Raw genomic sequence first — 17,797 nt, 5'->3', positions numbered from 1 at the left:
CAGTGTGTATGCTGTGTTATGTGATCAATTACGTGGGGCAGGGATTACCTGCCCCTCCCCAATGTTTTACTCAAGTTGGCACCCCTGCCCACAGAATGCCACTTTTGGGAACTCGCTCTAGCCTTGGCTGAGCTGGGATGGGGGACATCGGTTGGTTCCATCTGAGATCCACCTTTTCCGAACTCCCCTCATCCCTCATCTGCTGATCATGGGTTTGGGTTGTTCCCTCAGTTTGGTCTGTTTATTCCATTTATCATTAAAAATAAGAGTCCGCCACCCGCCCACCCCCACCACCAGCGAAACTTGAAGTGAATGCATTCAAGCTGAGCAAATGACTGCCAGGAATGTGATGTCCTTATTAACAACAATAATACAGAAAAGGGGGGTGGCAAGAGAGAAAATAATGTACAGAACACAAACTGAAATGAAAGCAGTGAAATTAGAAGGCAGAAGAAAATAGATTAAAGGAGGAGGGAGCCTTAAATCAATTTAAATATTAATTTTCACAATTGAAAGCCAGCAGCAGTAAGAAAAGTAATACCCAACATTATGCTGAGGGCATCAATCCACCAGGTTGGAAATGAATGAGGTTTTTATATTCATTTATTTTTTAAAAAAAATTAATAAGAAAAATAATTATATGATGGTATTTTTAAAAAAATCTCTTGGAAGATAAGAAGTTCTGGATTTAACTATAACAGAAAAGAATCCATTTTGCCCTTTGCTGAGTTAAACATTGTCTCTGGGCCTCATCAGTTTGATGGAATGAAGAATGCCGTCCTTTTAAGATGACCCCCCCTGCACTTGGAATAAGCTCTCTGAAGGTGCTGGTGGTATATTTGCAAGCTGCTGGATTTGTGACTCGGCCTCTCCCCCCAACCCCACCTCCGCTTCATTTCTCTTTTTTGCTGACAGAAAATACCAACCAGTGGCCTTTGACAGAGGCTGCATGGTTCAGTGGGTTGTCTACAACAGGAGCCTGGAGACTGGTGCTGTGACCCAGCTGAGAAACACGTTTTATCCCAACAGAGGCAAACCATAAAGCTCACAAGTGGCCTTCTGCCAAACCTGCCTCCATCTACGGAGCAGATTTGGGGCATGACATCTCTAGAGTGTACAATGGTGCCTCGCTTAACGAATGCCCTGCTTAACGAAATTTCCGCTTAACGAAAGGATTTTTTGAGCGGAGGTTGCCTCGCTAGATGAATTCGTTTTATGAAAAATTCGTCTAGCGAATCGCGGTTTCCCATAGGAATGCATTGAAATTCAATTAATGCGTTCCTATGGGCAAAAAAAAAATTCAATGCATTCCTATGGGATTCGCTAGATGAATTTTTCGTTATAAGAAAAGACCCGTGGAACGAATTAAATTCGTCTAGCGAGGCACCACTGTACCATATTGAAGGAGGAGGGAGACGCGGAAGAGGAGAATCATAGAATTGTAGTATTGAGAGGGACCCCAAGGGTCATTTAGTCCAACCCCGTGCAATACAGGAACCTCAGCTAAAGCATCCATGACTGATGGCCACCCAACCTCTGCTTAAAACCCTCCAAGGAAGGAGAGTCCACAACCTCCTGAAGGAGACCATTCCACAGCTCTTACTGTCAGAAAGTTTTTTCTTCTTCTGATGTTTAGTTAGTGCTGCTGACAGACACCCACCCACCCAACTCCCTCACATGCAGATAAACTCCCAGTAAGGTTCATGTTTTCCCTGCTGCTGACGGAGGGAAATGCAATAAGAATACATTTCGAAACTCAACCTGTATCCCTTTCTGGATACCCAAAATTAGCTGCCTGAGGCAGCTGCCTCCTTCTGCCAATTGATAGGGCCGGGACTAAGATTTCTAGTGCTCACTCTAGGAAGCATTTGTTGTTCATGTGGGGCACTAAGCCTGCTTGGTCTGTGACATTGTATATATACTGAGCATGGGACCTTGAAAATGCCCTCCAGAATCTCCTGCATTCTACCAACTATTGAAGACACACCTGTTTACACAGACAGACCCTTGATCCCTCAATCTAAGCCTCCTGTTTTAATTACTGTGTTGCATTAATGGGATTGTTTTATTGCATATTTTAATAATGGATGTATATATCTTAATGTTTTACTGGGGTGGCTCTAGTGTGTGTTTTAATTAGGGAGGCCCATTTTTTAAAATGTCTGTGTGGATGTTAATGGATGAAAAGTGCAATGTTAATGGGTTTTAAAAATATAACAGTGTGTGAGGTAGCCAAACATGTGCCGGTCGGTGCCTTAGCGTTCATGCGCTCTGCTCACTTGCATATGTGCCTTCTAGGGATTCTGAGAAGGCTCCTGGACCCTGAGGAAAGGCAATGCTAATAGAATTTTAATAAGAGAGTGGCCCTTTTTTGGCATGGAAACAGTACTTCCCATGGACACAAATCAGAAAGTAGGGTTCCAGTGTTCTATAGAGGGCAGTTGGAGCGAGGGATGATGGAGGAATTATATTCCTGCTAATTCCAGCGGGTGCTGTCTTGCTCCAGCCTTCCTGGACTAATGTGCAGAGTGGAACGTAATTATCAGCCAGATTTGACACTTCTCTGAATTTTTGCGATACAATTATGGGCTCGAAGAACATACCGTGTGCATTCAAAATGCATGCCTTGAGATAACATACGTATTTAAATATGTGTTTGGGAATGAGCTCTGCATTCAAAATCCACAGATGAGTACTGCAATGGGATGGAATAGATTTATGAAGGGACCTCTGCAAAACTGATATGGGCTGAAGATAAACTGAGTCAAAAACCAAGCATAGAGAATATATTCCCTGGCCAATGAACAGATGCAAAAGAATAAGTAATGTCAATGCACTAAAGAAATCTCATGTAGTTCTAGAAAATAGATATGAAAGATTTAAAAGGGGCATTCTTTTTTAAAAGAAAATGATACATGAGATAAATTTGTGTGTGTCGGACAATACACAAGGAGATGTTCTTTTCCAATTAAATGCCACTGAATAATACTCTAGGGCAGGCATCCCCAAACTTTGGCCCTCCAGATGTTTTTGACTACAATTCCCATCTTCCCCAACCACTGGTCCTGTTAGCTAGGGATCATGGGAGTGGTAGGCCAAAACATCTGGAGGGCCGCAGTTTGGGGGTGCCTGCTCTAGGGCTATGTCTATTAGCAGCTTAAAACACATCGAGGTCATTTCCCCCCCCCCCCCACTGCAATGTGATATTTATACACAGTGGGCTGTTCTACTCAGAGGAGACCCAATTAAATCAAATGAACCTTAGTTAGTTATGCCCATTAACTTCAATGGGTCTTCTCTAAGTTGAACTAGCATTCAACAGCACCTGGTGCCTGCTTTTCAGTGTCACAAAGCCAAATAAGATTTCTCTGGTTATTACTGTATAGTCTGCTGGCCACAGGCAATGGACTCAATGATCGTAAAGTTCTTAAAGCTTTTCATATCTATGTTATTGAAATACATGCTGTTTATTTAGTCCCTTGACTTTATTCTTTTTCACCTGAAAGGAGGGTGATCCATCCATCGCTAGTTGGAATGTCTGAAACTGGGCTCCCTAACAAATGTTGAGGGAAGAGACCATAAGTAGAGAGGGAAGGGTCTGTCCATTTCGGTTCTCCCAGTTTCTCGTTTTGTCAATCTAAAATGCAGTTCTACACATTTCGCAGTAATCTGAGTTTTGTTTGTTTCTCAAAAATATTCTCATAAAAATCCATCAGCATTTTAGTGCAAATTTCTCCTAAGAAACAGATTTAAATATGCAGGTTTGGCTAATGTACACATTTCTGAAAGCAACCCCCCACCCCCAATATAATGCATTTTTGTATCTTATTTTCGCCATTCACATTTTTTACATGCGCATATATTATATGCACACTGGCTGCTTGAAGAACTGCATTGCAAAATTCAGGTAAGTGCAAATTTCAAAGGTATTGTTTCAGAAAGTACAAAATGGATACATTTTACTTTAAATGCATACTGAATCACGTTCCTCCTCCATCCCTAGACATAATTCGTTTTTTGCATGCAGAAGATCTTTGGTTCAATACTTGGCGTTTCTACTTTAAATGATCTCATGTTAAGTGAGACTCCTGTAACTGAGACGCCCAAGAACTGCTGTCCGTCAGCAAATGGTCTTGGTAGAAAACGACTTCATTTGCTTCTGCCAGTGGTTCCTTCCTTAACAAATAAATGTAATATGAAAAGAGTTCCCTTCTGATAAAGAGTTTGAACATTCAGAGTGTAGCAGGCTAAGTAGAGCGTTGGGCCTAAGCCAAGGAAGTACATGTTCAAATTCTTACTGTGGCTAAAGGGAGATATGTATATGTGTTTGTATATGATAATAGAGAGGTTGGGAACCTTTTTTCTGTTTGAGGGCCACATTCCCTCTTGGAGAACCTTCTGAGGGCCACATGCCAATATCCAGGCAAGCAAGAGGCATTATCACCATGGAAGAGCACAGTGAAGCACACTTCAGGCGGCAGCAGAGGAAAGCCAGTGAAGGATGTGTCATCGGAAATAGTTGTGGCCTGGGGAGGACTCCCAAGAAATGGATCCAGCAGTCTGGAGGGCCCCATTCAGCCCATGGGACAGAGGTTGCTCACCCTTGTAGATAGATAGATATCTTTATTGTCATTGTCCCCTTGCGGGAACAACGAAATTACTCGGTTGCTACATCCACTCAGATAAAGCATTCCACCTAATCCAAAATTACAAAACCTAGTTAAAAACAGTAAATATAATACAAATAACAAGTAAAATAAGATGACTTCAAAGTCCAGGCTTTCCATTTAAGGCCAAAATTGCTCTAGAGAAGAAACTGTTCTTGAGACGGCTCGTTCTTGCCTGCATAGTTCTATATCTCCGTCCCGATGGCAGGAGCTGAAAGAAATGGTGACCAGGGTGTGTTGGATCTCTTGATATGTCAAGTGCTTTTCTATGGCACCTGGTGGTATAGATTTGTTCTAAGGTAGAGAGTGAGCAGCCCTGCTCTGTCCTGAGAAGTAACAATGCAACACACACACACCCTTGCAGTTCTTAATGCCTGACAAATTACTCTTTTCTCCATTTGCACACTAGCCACGGGAATAAATTCCTCTCCACCTTTTTGTCTCTGCCATCCCAGCTTCTTCTCTCTTGCACCCTTTCCTGTTAGTCAGATCCACCCACCCACCTACCCACCCTCCCCTCTTTTCTTTCCCCGAAATGGGCAGACATGCACACACCTTTCGCCAAGTACGCAGTTCTCCCTTCTGCACCTGCTCATATTCCACTCGCATTTTCCCTTCAGGCTTTTCTGATGATTAAAAACCCAAAGCTTTGTGTGGATCAATAGCAGAAAAAGAAAAAGAGAGGGGGCCAGATACACAAAACATGGCTTACTGAACTGCCGGGGGGAAAGGAGAAACCGTGATGTGGTGAGTGGAATCGGAGGGCGGTTTGTTCAGTTGTTTTTCTGTTTGAATAGCAAAAGTGAAAACGGGGCAAGTTAGACGTTGAAATTCTGGAGGCAGCTAGAGAATGGCGGGAGGGAGGGAGAGACTGTTTTGTTCTGCATGGTTTGGGATTACGATTCTCAGTGTTAAATGAAGGAGAAAGAGCTTATGAGGCTTCCAAATGCTGTAGGGGAAAGTAAAGTCACTCCAGTACTGGCCCACCCATAGGGCAAAGGGGATAAACATCCTGGGAGTAGGAGTCTTGAGGGAGACGTAGCAACCAATATCACTTCTGCAAGTAACGGAAGCACAACTGTGGAATGGGCAGAAAGAGGGAGAAAGATGGAACTGGAAATGATATACAGTGGTACATCTACTTACAAATAACTCTACTTACAAATGTCTCTACTTACGAATGCAGCTCCGCCCGCCATCTTGGATGCGGTTTAGATAGGATTTTTTCTACTTATGAATTTTTAGATAGGGTTGCTTCTACTTACGAATTTTTTCTCCCAATGCATTCCTATGGGATTCGACTTACAATTTTTTTCGAGTTACGAATGTGCGTTCAGAACGCATTAAATTCGTAAGTAGAGGTACCACTCTACGCCGATCCAAGAAGAGGGACACACAGGCTAAGGATGCTGGAGAGCTTTTTTAAATTTATCTAAAGCAAACCAGCCAAATGTTCTCACTACTTGGGTGAGTGCACAGGTTGGAATACAGGATTACTTCCACGCTTCTCCCCATTTTGCAATGGCACCAAATTGGGAGAGGTGGCTAATACCCCAGAGGACAGGATCACACTTCAAAATGACCTTCTGGACACTGTATTCTGCTCTGGTCAGACCTCACCTGGAGTACTGTGTCCAGTTCTGGACACCACAGTTGAAGAAGGATACTGACAAGCTGGAATGTGTCCAGAAGAGGGCAACCAAAATGGTCAAAGGCCTAGAAACGATGTCTTATGAGGAACGGCTTAGGGAGCTGGGTATGTTTAGCCTGGAGAAGAGAAGGTTAAGGGGTGATATGATAGCCATGTTCAAATATATAAAAGGATGTCATATAGAGGAGGGAGAAAGGTTGTTTTCTGCTGCTCCAGAGAAGCAGACACGGAGCAATGGATTCAAACTACGAGAAAAGAAGATTCCACCTAAACATTAGGAAGAACTTCCTGACAGTAAGAGCTGTTCGGCAGTGGAATTTGCTACCAAGGAGTGTGGTGGAGTCTCCTTCTTTGGAGGTCTTAAAGCAGAGGCTTGACAGGCATATGCCAAGAATGCTTTGGTGGTGTTTCCTGCTTGGCAGGGGGTTGGACTGGATGGCCCTTGTGGTCTCTTCCAATTCTGTGATTCTATGATGGCGGAGGTGTAGCTAGGTGAGGCGGGGGGCACTGGGCATCACACCGTGGGCCTGCAGCGTCTCTCCTGAGGGAGGGGCAGCGGGTGGACTGCCTGCAAGCTCTGCACTGCTTTTTCGAGCAGCGCGGGGCTTCTGTCTGCCCACCCCCTCAGCTGCCCTACAGCTGAGGGGGAGGCTCCACGCAGCGCACCCTACCTTGGCTCGCCCCGCCCTCATCGGGGCTTGCAATGCCCCCCAGCTGCAGGCACCCAAGCGGTTAGCTACGCCGCTGTTCCCGTTCCCCTTGGGCCCTGTGAGGTAGGTTAGGCTAAGAGACAGTGAGTGGCCCAAGAACTCCCAGTGAGCTTCATGGCCAAGTGTGGATTTCAACTCTGGTCTCCCAGGTCATTGTCTGACACTCTATCCACTACTCCACACTGCCCTTGAGGAGGGTATGGAGAATAGCCATTGAGAAGTGTGGCCTGGGAAGGAGGCATGGCCTTGGGAGAGTCCTGAGAGCATTTGACCCCTGGGCCTCAGATCTCCCACCCCTGTGTTAGGAGAACTCTCTTTTACCCTTTTTGAGACCTGTCACCCCTAGGAATCAAACTACCTTATGGATTTGCCTCCCAAAGCTCATTGACTGATGATGATGAGGGAGCCATTCTGTGGTGGTTTCATCCTGCCACCACCAACTAAGACAAGGAGAAAGCTGTGGGATGGCATTTCATTTGAAAGCAGCTTTCAAGTAGACACAAAGAGGTTGAAGCAGGGTGAAGCAGAGGGAACTTGAGGGTGATTCATCCTGACCTACTTTCCCAGGCAGCTCTTCCAGTGCAAGACTAGGAGAGGATTTGTGGGCTGGTATTTTTAGCTAACTCCAGTGTCAGGCTTTGACTTGCTTACTCAAGGATTTATTTATTTTTTTGCAAGAGGAAAGATAAAATGAGACATGGAGCAAAGATGATTTAGCAAAGCCTAGTGAACCTCTCTCCTCCATTCATGGTCCTCTCATTCCATAAGTGAAGGTCTTTAGCAGTTCCTTGTACTGCCCGGCCAGGTTGTGTGGACACAGTCAGTCACGTCCGAAGTTATTGTCTCTGTAGGCCTGGTGGCCCACAATGACACCTTCCTATCGGCCTCAAGGATGTGGGTCAAAAGTCCAGTAGAAGTACAGGAAACTCCTTTATACCAAGTCAGACTGTCTATGCCCTCTAGCAGCAAATACTCAAGATTACAGACACGAAACTTTCCCAGGAAATCCCAGGAAATAGCTATCAGAAAATACCAACAAATGCACATGGGACTTTCTGCATGTAAAGCATTTGTTCTTCCTCTAAGCTGCAAAACTACACTCCCAGCCCACCAACCCCCATACTGCTGTCTGGAAACAGAATATATAAGTTGACCACCACTAAGCTAGATGGATGGCCACAATCGCCATCTTTTATTTATTTATCTGTTTGCTTCACTTCTTTTTATAGCCAACCCTTCTGACCTCCGTGATCCTCGAGGCTTACGAAGGGGGAAATAAAACAGCCACGATGAGATCCGAAAATCACAAACCAAGAAGCGAGATAAATAGAGGCAGCAATGGAAGCAGAATAATAACTGTGCTTCTCCTCTAAAAGACCCAGGTAAATATTGATCTGCCAAAGAACTGCAACCAATCTCCCCCTCCCCCATGTTGACACTTTGGGGCTGCAATCCTAAACGCACTGACTAGGAAGTACATGGGCGTAGGCAGGGGGGCAGGAGGGGGCAGCTGCCCCCCCTAGAAGCAAAAAATTAATGTATTTTACAGACCATAACTAGCACTTTTCCCCTCCAAAAACTGAAGTGGAAAGGGCTTTGCTTTAGCAAGAGCAGCTAAGTCTCCGCTTGCTGGGGGGGGGGGGACACAGCTGTAACAAAAACACATCAAATAAATAAAGCAAAGTGGCTACCAGTAGTTAAGCAGTTAAGACAATGGAGCAGATATCCCCAGGCAAGATTCGATAGCTGACCATTTCACCCTATTGTTCTTCAGTGGGAGTTGTTAATGAGCATTCAGGAATCACATTAAGAGTTTTATTGGCGATTTAATGAGGGTGCAGAGGATTCAATTTGACTAAGGCTAAAAGGAAGTGAATAAGAAAGGGGGGCTGTAGCTTTGACAGACACAGTGATGTTTATAAAAAGCAGTGGTGTTCCAGTCTGCCCCTCCTCCTGCATCTGTATACTGTAAATCAGGGGTGGCCACCTCCCAAGAGACTGATCTACGCACAGAGTTTAAAACTGGGAGTGATCTACCCCCTTTTGGGGGGTTCAGGTCAAAGCTGTTGAGTTTTTTTAAGGAAGGGAAGCCCTGTTTTTTTGGGTTTAGGTCAAACTTGTTGAGCTTCTTTTAGGAGGGAGGGAGGCCCATTTTTGTTTAGGGCTTCAGGTCATAGTTCAACTTTTTTTAGGGAGGAGGAAAATTTTGGGTGAGCTTTTTTTAGGGGTGCCAGTGACCTACCAGTGATCTACCACAGACATCCAGTGATCTACTGGTAGATCACAATCTACCTGTTGGACGTGCCTGCTGTAAATCAAGCAGAGAGAAAGCTGCTTACAAGGCTCCTGTACATGCGTACCGGTATCTTCCTCTTGCTGCAGAGTTCCAGCATCACAGCGTCACCCAGAGGCATCCACAAATATGAGTTATCCCTCTCTCTATTTCTTCCTTCCTTCCCTCCCTCTTCCATCCTTAATAAAATACGGGGGGGGCAGATAAGCCCCACATAGAAAGCCCATCAACATGGGGGGATGACTCTTTCAAATACGGTATTTACCAATAATTTGGGGGGGGCACATAGGCCTCTAGGAGTTGGCTGCTATGCCTAGGAGTAGGACAATTCAAGAAAGCAGAATGATGCATGTGCTATGGTAATATATCAATAGAATCATAGAATTGCAGTCGGAAGGGACCACAAGGGTCATCTAGTCCAAACCCCTGCAATGCAGGAATTTTTTCCTAAGGTGGGGCTTGAACCCACGACATGGTTGAAATATTATGCTGATATGCAGCAACGCCTCGGAGCCGTCGTGGCTGCGGCCTTGCCTCGCCTTCGCCTGCCCGACCCTCCCGTCCTCTCCAGCCAAACACGATGTCATCGAGCCCGCTGGCCCTGTAGCCCCGCCCACATTCCCACTTCGTGGCTCCTCCCCTCCCGTGCCTTGGCCCCGCCCCTGAATGACCATGGCCCCCCCCCTAGTTTTGATCCTGGCTACGCCCCTGAGGAAGTAAGTCCCTTTGGACACTGTAAGACTCCCTAATGAGTCAACATGCACAGGATAGCATGGCTGTTTGCTACCAGAGACAGATGTGTCAAAAGTGCCTCCACTTCCCAGGGGACTTTGGCTATTCTAGATTCTTATCAGTCTATGATTCCCCTACTGAATGTATAGACTCATACATGGGGGTCAAATGAAGCAATTGTGCTCTACTTCATGTTCTGTGGGTAGGCTTTTCAGTTTCTAGGCTTTCATCCTGAGATGGCTGGAGATTTATTCATGGCTGTCTGCCAATCTGGACCCAGGACCAGTCCTAGCATTTGGCAGAATGATGCGACCACCTCTGGCAGCTCATTTTCAGTGCCTTGAACAGGACAGCAATTTTCTTAGTTGTTTGATTCATTATTCTTGTATTTTTACTCACAAGCATTTGGGAGTGATGGATTTTAGGATTTTCTGCCGCAGGTAGGGATGGGCAAATTATTTATTTATTTATTTATTTATTTATTTATTTATTTATACCCCCAGCCACTCTGGGCGGCTTCCAACAAAATATTAAAATACAGAAATCCATCAAACATTAAAAACTTCCCTGAACAGGGCTGCCTTGAGATGCCTTCTAAAGGTCTGGTAATTGTTGTTCTCTTTGACCTCTGGTGGGAGGGCATTCCACAGGGTGGGTGCCACTACTGAGAAGGCCCTGTGCCTGGTTCCCTGCAACTTGGCTTCTCGTAGTGAGGGAAGCACCAGAAGGCCCTCAGCGCTGGACCTCAGTGTCCAGGCAGAACGATGGGGGTGGAGACGCTCCTTCAGGTATACTGGACCGAGACCGTTTAGGGCTTTAAAGGTCAGCACCAACACTTTGAATTGTGCTCGGAAACGTACTGGGAGCCAATGCAGGTCTTTCAGGACCGGTGTTATGTGGTCTCGGTGACCGTTCCCAATCACCAGTCTAGCTGCCGCATTCTGGGTTAGTTGTAGTTTCTGGGTCACCTTCAAAGGTAGCCCCACATAGAGTGCATTGCAGTAGTCCAAGCGAGAGATAACTAGAGCATGCACCACTCTGGCAAGACAGTCCGCGGGCAGGTAGGGTCTCAGCCTGCGTACCAGATGGAGCTGATAGACAGCTGCCCTGGACACAGAATTGACCTGCGCCTCCATGGACAGCTGTGAGTCCAAAATGACTCCCAGGCTACGCACCTGGTCCTTCAGGGGCACAGTTACCCCATTCAGGACCAGGGAGTCCTCCACACCTGCCCGCCTCCTGTCCCCCACAAACAGTACTTCTGTCTTGTCGGGATTCAATCTCAAATATGTTGGCTTTTGGTTTCTTTCCATTTTTTCATTTTTTTTCAATCTTAAATTCAGTTCTCCACATTTCGACATTGGCATGCAGTGATTATTATTTCAAAAGTCTGCATGGAAATTCTTCGACGCTTCAGAGCAAGTTTCAGCTAACATGAACTTTTTCACAGAGCTATTTCTCCTCACATAATGCATTTGTCTGTTTTTTTCCACTCATACCTGCATTGTTATGCACACTTTATCCTAATATATGAATTTCTGCACATAGAATATGGCTGGAGAGCTGCACTGGAAAACCTGGAGAAGTGAATTTTTGAAGGATGGCTGTGTTTTGATTCACAGATTTTTCAGGAGTGTGAATTGGTTGTTCTTCAATTCAATTGAATTTCTCCCTTATCCCTAGCCTCAGGTGCCAAAATAATGTCCCCAGTGGAGGGAGAAGTGAGGTATTTGCTGTTCTACCTTGGGTAGAAAAGTATATTGGTCTGAGCTTATAGTGACAGTAACATGGGCACATGCCTGCCTGTGGCAGCTATTGCATGTGCAGCAGTTTACTCTGTTGCTGTTCACTTACCTGCCAAGTATCCCGCAGAAAAATATGGGATCAGCAGCAGCGCGACACCAGAAGTTGCACCGGACGTTGTCCGGTGGCCATCTTGGGGGTGGCCACATGGTGGCGGCCATCTTAGAGGTGGCCATGTGGCCACCTACAAGATGGCCACCGCCATGTGGCCACCCCTAAGATGGCCGTCGAGCATGCGTAGAAGCTATTTCCGGTGCCAGCGGCGGCCATTTTCTGGTGCCCATAGATGGGCAAACCGGCACCAGAAAAATGGCTGCCAGCAGGAGCAGCCACCTCCAAGATGACCACCGCCATGTGGCCCCCCCTAATATGGCCGCCGGGCATGCGTAGAAGCTATTTCCGGCACCAGCGGTGGCCATTTTCTGGTGCCCATAGATGAGCAAACTGTCACCAGAAAAATGGCTGCCGGCAGGAGCGGATTTAAGGGAGATTTACGGGAGAGGAGCTCAAACGGGAGACCGCCGGGAAATGGTAAGGAAAAACGGGGGGTTTCCCGGGGAATACGGGGTACTTGGCAGCTATGGGTTCGTCCCCATAAGAGGGTATTTGTTATTTGGGTTTGCGACAGAATAAAACACAATTGCCTTCTAATAAGAAGTTAGAGACAGTTGAAAATATAGGCTCAACAGGGTGACAAAGATGATAAAAGTTCTAGAAACTCAGCCTTACGAGGTACAGTTGAGAGGGCTGGTTACGCATAGCTTGGAGAAGAGAAAACTGAGAGGTGATGTGATAGTCATTGTCAAATATCTGAAGGGCCATTACACAGAAGATGGAGCAAGCTTGTTTTTTGCTTGCTCCATCTTTGAAGGCTTCAAATTATACGACAGCTAAACATTTGGAAGAACTTTCTGACAGTAAGAGTGGAAAGGACTACCTTGGAAGGTGGTAGTTTTTAAACAGAGTCTGGATGGCTGTATTCTTTAACCCACCCCCTCCAACGCAGGAATCACAGCTAATGAATCCTCTCCATTGCCCAGCTTGGGCAGGACAATGGCACCTCTTCCAACAAGCAAGCCATTTCAGAGCCATAGTCCTTAGGACAGAGGTCACCTGAGTTATTTCCTCCAGCTGTAATGATGATGATGATGATGATGATGATGATGATGATGATGATGATGATTTATTTATACCCCGACCATCTGGGGAAACCCAGCCACTCTGTGCGGCTTCTAAACAGGGCTGCCTTCAGATGTCTTCTAAAAGTCTGGTAGTTGTTTTTCTCTTTGACATCTGTTAGGAGGGCATTCCGGGACGTAGGTGGCACTGTGGCCTGCTGATCAGAAGGTGGCCTGCTGATCAGAAGGTTGGCGGTTCAAATCCCAGTGACGGGGTGAGCTCCCGTTGTTTGGTCCCAGCTCCTGCCCACCTAGCAGTTCGAAAGCACGTCAAAGTGCAAGTAGATAAATAGGTACCGCTACAGCGGGAAGGTAAACGGTGTTTCCGTGTGCTGCTCTGGTTTGCCAGAAGCGGCTTTGTCATGACCTGGAAGCTGTATGCCGGCTCCCTTGGCCAATAACGCAAGATTGGCGCCACAACCCCAGAGTCGGTCACGACTGGACCTAATGGTCAGGGGTCCCTTTACCTTTACCTTAGGAGGGCGTTCCACAGGGCGGGTGCCACTACCGAGAAGACCCTCTGCCTGGTTCCTGGTTCTCGCAGCAAGGGCTTCTCGCCAGGAGGCCCTCAGCGCTGGACCTCATAGGCATAGGCAGAATGATGGGGGTGGAGACGCTCCTTCAGGTATACTGGACCTGTTGGACTAAAACTGCCTTGGCTGATGCAAGTTGGAGTTCAGTCATCTATGGAGAGCCCCACATGGGCTACGGTGGCCTTTGGATGTATCCTTGGCATGGGAGAAGCAGATCAGGAGAAAATGAAGGACACCCCCTGCTCCGTCTCCTGAATCAGACAAATGCCCGCAAGCTGTGCCATTGCAAAGGTTGACGCACCTTCCCCTTTTCCTGGCTCTGATAAATGGCACCCGTCGTCGGCATCCGAACTTGCCCTACTATCGAGACAGCCCTGATATTTACACCTCTGCCTTTGGATGAGTCAAGGAAACACAGTGGTCAAGGACCTTTCGCATGGGAACAGATTGCTTGTGCAACAGACACCTGCCCCGCCCTGCCAGGCCCTCTCACTGCAGCTGATGATACAACCTTTATAAATATACTGCCGGTGGTTCCTTCCAATGTCGTTTCTGCTGACCTTTAAAGAACAATCTCGTGAAATGCATGCAATCCCTACAGGGCCATTTCAACTGCTTTCGAAAAACCAACCACTAGACAACTGGATAATTCAAATTAGAGTGAGCATTTCTTGCTCTGCACACTCACCCATTCTATACTTGGGACCCCTTTTGAGCTGCCTCAAAGTCATAGAATGATAGAATTGGAAGGGACCCTGAGGGTCATCTAGTCCAACCCCCTGCAATGCAGGAATATGCAGCTGTCCTGTATGGGGATCGAACTTACAAGCTTGGCATTCTCAGCACCTGGGGCCTTTTTAAAAATCCACATTCATTGCATTCATGAATATCAGTGCCAAATGCAGCTTGGCCCCAAGACTACCTTTTCAATAAGAGGATACAGGCCTTCAGGCTGTAAAATAATAATGAAAACACTTCTGAGAATGTGTAGAATGCTGTTCTTTTACAACAGTGTACTAATAGCCAGCCAGACACCTCTTCATCAGTAATTTTTATTTTGTTTTGCTTTTTTATTAAACTGATTTTGCTTGAACACACATGGGGATGGAGGCAGCTGTCACAATACCACTCCCCACCCCTCTGTGTCTGAATGATGCTACTATCTCAAGGGCATTTTAGGCTGATGGTGCATTTCATGTGAGAGCAGCTGAGCTGTTGAGCATGGGGGGGCAGGGCCTTTTCAGTTGTAGCCCCATGCCTGTGGAAGTTTGTTCCAGCTGAAATATGTACCACCCCATTATTACATGCCTGCATTGCAGGGGTTGGACTAGATGACCCCTGGCGTCCTTTCCAACTCTACAATTCTATGATGATTGCAGCCAGTCGAGCAAGCTCTAAATGACCATTTGTTCACAACTGCCTTCTCTTGAGTTGGGATCTGCTTGGACTGTCAGCTGTGTTTTATGATTATTTACTTGATTTTACGCTCCTTCTTGGGCTATATGCCGTTTGCGATTAGTCTTAATTTTTGAATCTTGTATTTTATCCGTTCTATCTACCGTATTTTTCCGTGTAAAAGATGCCCCCATATATAAGATGACCACCACAATTTTTGGGACTCAAAATTAAGAAAAGGCACTGTGCACTATCCGTGTATAAGACGACCCCTTATTTTAAACTTCAAAAATTTAGAAAAAAAATATAGACTTATACAGGGGAAAATACGGTATATTGTTTCCAACTAGCATTGATTTTTATAGCGTGTAGCAGCATATAAATGTTTTAAATCAATGCATTAAATTGGGTTAAATTTATATGCAGCAAGACAACGTCTTGGGGCAGCCCTCCTTGAGAATGCTGTTGTCCCTTTCTGCCTCCTGCCTCCGCCTCTGCCTCCGCCATGGACACGAGCCACGTGCAGCCCATCAAGCTGGCCCAAGTCACCAAAGTGCTGGGCCAGACAGGCTCGCAAGGGCAGTGCACCGAGGTCCATGTGGAATTCATGGATGACACCAGCCGTTCGATTATCCGCAACGTGAAAGGCCCAATCGGGGAAGGGGATGTGCTCACGCTGTTGGAGTCTGAACGCGAGGCCCGGCAGTTGCACTGAGCTGTGGCCAAGTTGAGTCAAAACTCTCCCATGTGATGTGTTTGTACAAGCTTGGTCAAAGAGTGATGAGCTACCTTCTGTCCTTCTAATAAACTTCCTTTGCCGAGAGAGAGAGAGAGAGAGAGAGAGAGAGAGAGAGAGAGAGAGAGAGAGAGAGAGAGAATGCTGTTGTCCTACCTCATAAAGTAGGGGCAACATTGGCAAGAATGTCAAAGAATTCTGCAAAGTAAAAACACTTTAGGAATAGGGGATTTAACTTTCAGGGGGTTTTGTTTTGTTTTTTTACAGCTCACTCCCAATTTCACATCTCCTCCCACGATGACACGCCTGCCTAGCTGCACATCTCATCTGGCTAGCCTCTCCTTAGTGTTAATGGAGCTTAGATGCAGGCAGTGAAGTAAGTCTAAACCCTGGAGACTCAAACACATTCTCCCTCATAAGTACAGCCATTCTTCACATTTGTTCATTCTCACAGTTAATGAGGCTCTGTGCGATGCAAAATTCCAGAGGACAAGGTGGGTGAAGAATCGCCCCCAATGTATCGGGCAACAATCTTTAATCCCAAATGTGACTCTCCTTACTTTCCTTCCTGCACCCCCTTGTCTCAACTCTGCAATGTTTTCAAGTTTTGATTTGTGCGTGTGAAGCTAAGAAGGAGGCGTTTCTGCCAATTATTGGGAGGAAACAAATCGTTGTGGTCTTTTCATTTATTTAATATATTTCCACTCCACTTTTCCATCAGCTGAGGCATCTTACACACGGCTGCCAAAATAATACAAGAATAAGCTATAAAAGCAGATTTAAAATGCAACAGATTGGGATGAAAACAAAACCATCAAGAGACAAAAATCCAGTCCAAAGCAAAGGCATTAAAAAGGGGCCGAATAGGCTGCAGCATAGAATCAACTGAATATGGGCCTTTTAGAGGGCCATGCCTTTGGGTAGAATAAATGTTATTTCACATAACACATGTGGGTAGGGGAGTCAGGGTTGGGATGGGGCAAAATTTTACAGAACATGCGCTTTGGGGGAATGATTGTGTGCAAAATGAACGGGTCACAGGGATAACCTGGGGGGGGGGGTTGGACGGAGGAGAGGAGGGAAATCACAGGGGTAAGTGGGGGGTTAGGGGGAGGAGAGGGGGGAAATCACAGGGATAAGCCGGGGATGGGGGGAAGAGGGGGCATAATAGGTCATGGATCAGGACAGAGTTGGGGGATTCACAGGGATGAGAGAGGGGGAGGAGTGGGGGAATCACAGGGATATGTCATGGATCGGCACAGGGTAGGGAAAATCACACAAATAACCCACAGCAACGCGTGGCGGGGCGAGCTAGTAATATATAAAAACATAAAAACTCTCAAACGTAATGAATCATTGTCAAAAGAATCAGTCTTATCTCAAGAAAATTCATCCACACCTTAGTGCAAATTTCTCCTAAAATACATGTTTTTGAAAGTAGCTTTGCTCGACAATATACACATTTTTTGCAAGTAAGTTCCCCTGATATAATACCTTTTTAATGAACACTTTCCTCTAATCAATGGAATTTTCATAGACATGGGCTGGCGAACTGCATTGCAAAATTCAGAGAAGGGTGAATTTCAAATGACAATTTTGTTTTGGTTCTGGTAGTGGTGCACAAAGTGTGGGTTAGGTAGTTTCTCAGCAAAATGCAAACTGAATTTCTTCCCCATCCCTACCACTGAATACCAGTTGCATGAGAGAAACAGGAGCAGATGGCTATTGCCTTCATGCCCTACTGTTAGCCTTTCCATAGGCATCTATCTGGTTGTCTACAATGGAAAACAGGATCCTAGACTAGCAAGGTCTGATCTGGAAGGGCTCATCTTGAGTTCTTATGTTTCTGTTTGGCTCCTGGCAGAGGGAGCAAATGGATGCTCTTGAATCCCTGCTTATAACGTTGCCTTAGGTAATGCTGCTAATGTACACCTGAACTGCCTGTTGGCCTCATCTTTCTGTACTAGAGCTTTAGTGGTCAGCGTGGGTGAGGGAAAGAATCTTAATCTGTGAGCACAAACAGTGATCAGGACAGCTGAGAGATAAGGACATCCTTGTTTATATCCGAGTCTATTTTTGGTTCCAGGGTGCCTTCAAAT

General features: G+C 45.9%; 2 long non-coding RNA genes and 1 pseudogene across 3 annotated transcripts; 2 read left to right on the top strand and 1 right to left on the bottom strand.

Annotated features, from left to right (window-relative positions):
• Positions 1 to 4,610: 4,610 nt before the first annotated feature.
• LOC148683624 (uncharacterized) lies at positions 4,611 to 5,348 on the bottom strand. Its single transcript, XR_015946847.1, has 2 exons — positions 5,223 to 5,348; positions 4,611 to 4,878 (listed from the first exon to the last, which is right to left on the bottom strand). It is a non-coding gene; the product is annotated as an uncharacterized LOC148683624 (long non-coding RNA).
• On the top strand, positions 5,281 to 16,352 carry LOC148683623 (uncharacterized). Its single transcript, XR_015946848.1, has 3 exons — positions 5,281 to 5,414; positions 8,258 to 8,410; positions 15,966 to 16,352. It is a non-coding gene; the product is annotated as an uncharacterized LOC148683623 (long non-coding RNA).
• Positions 13,459 to 15,775, top strand: LOC118092460 (small ribosomal subunit protein eS28 pseudogene; annotated as a pseudogene). Its single transcript, XR_015946846.1, has one exon. The product of XR_015946846.1 is annotated as a small ribosomal subunit protein eS28 pseudogene (transcript).
• Positions 16,353 to 17,797: the final 1,445 nt, after the last annotated feature.

The sequence above is a fragment of the Zootoca vivipara genome, chromosome 13, assembly GCF_965207765.1.
Source record: "Zootoca vivipara chromosome 13, rZooViv2.hap1.1, whole genome shotgun sequence".
NCBI lineage: Eukaryota > Metazoa > Chordata > Lepidosauria > Squamata > Lacertidae > Zootoca > Zootoca vivipara.
The sequence above is the reverse complement of the archived record's forward strand: the minus strand, read 5'-3'. Positions and strand labels throughout refer to the sequence as shown.